This window comes from Pseudophryne corroboree, chromosome 11, assembly GCF_028390025.1.
Source record: "Pseudophryne corroboree isolate aPseCor3 chromosome 11, aPseCor3.hap2, whole genome shotgun sequence".
Classification (NCBI taxonomy): Eukaryota; Metazoa; Chordata; class Amphibia; order Anura; family Myobatrachidae; genus Pseudophryne; species Pseudophryne corroboree.
Genome location: NC_086454.1, coordinates 11,187,659 through 11,188,626, shown reverse-complemented (window position 1 = coordinate 11,188,626; position 968 = coordinate 11,187,659). Strand labels below are relative to the sequence as shown.

The window sequence follows — 968 nt, the reverse complement described above, 5'->3', positions numbered from 1 at the left end:
CGCAAATAGTAATACATCGGTTTCACCCTGACCAGTACAGATAAATCTGTATAAATAAGACCCAAATGGGTCAGTTAACACATGGGAAAACCTTTTTAACAGATTATAGATAGAAACACAATAGGGGTTATTCCACAGCAGTTATAAGACGCATAAGAGAAGATAAAGGAACCAAAAATGGACAATCTGATGGGACACCCCTGGATAATGTCACATTGGTGGTGCACCCTGAGTCAGACAGTAGGAATATTTCATTCACAAATAGAGAAGAAAGAAAACTCTTGGCAGGTGCACTCTTGAAAATTGTATAGAAATATCAGAATATGGTAAAGGATAAAAATATATCACTTTATTAGATATTGTTTAAAATAAATGTATCCAGAAAAAAAGGGACAAACAACATTTAATGTTTAAAACGTACTAGTCTGAGGTTTTTTGGTCATGTGCAGTCGCTAGAATATTTTCCTATAAGGAAATAAAGACCTAGTGGTCAATAAAGGTGAACTCACCGGATTGCCACATGTGCTATCTAACTATCTGATTATGTGTTATAGCTTAGGATAAAAAAGAGAGATTAGTGGTGATTCTGCTGTCAATGTTAGGCATGGAGTCTTGGACCAGGTAGTTACTCTACTAAACTTGGTATTCCTAGGAGGTCTCCCATCCAAGTACTGATCAAGCCCAACACTGCTTAGCTACCAAGATCAGATGGTATTGGGCGTCTACAGTGTGGTATGATAGTAGATTATTGTTGAGGCAGCCACTCCTGGATCACTGATGAGCGATCACCTTGTAGGAGAAGGTATAGAAAAAATAGTTGGAAAGAACAAAAGGTGGATCTGCTGCCAATGTTAGGCGGAGGTGGTATTGGAATGTTGTGTCCCAGACACCAATATCACTCCTCCGGATCACTGGTGAGAGTCCACGAAAAGGAAGTAGCACCAAATGTGATTGTGCTAATTCCGTTA

General features: G+C 38.9%; 1 pseudogene; it reads right to left on the bottom strand.

Moving 5' to 3' along the window:
* Positions 1-627: 627 nt before the first annotated feature.
* Positions 628-746, bottom strand: LOC134971457 (5S ribosomal RNA; annotated as a pseudogene).
* Between the last annotated feature and the right edge of the window lie 222 nt (positions 747-968).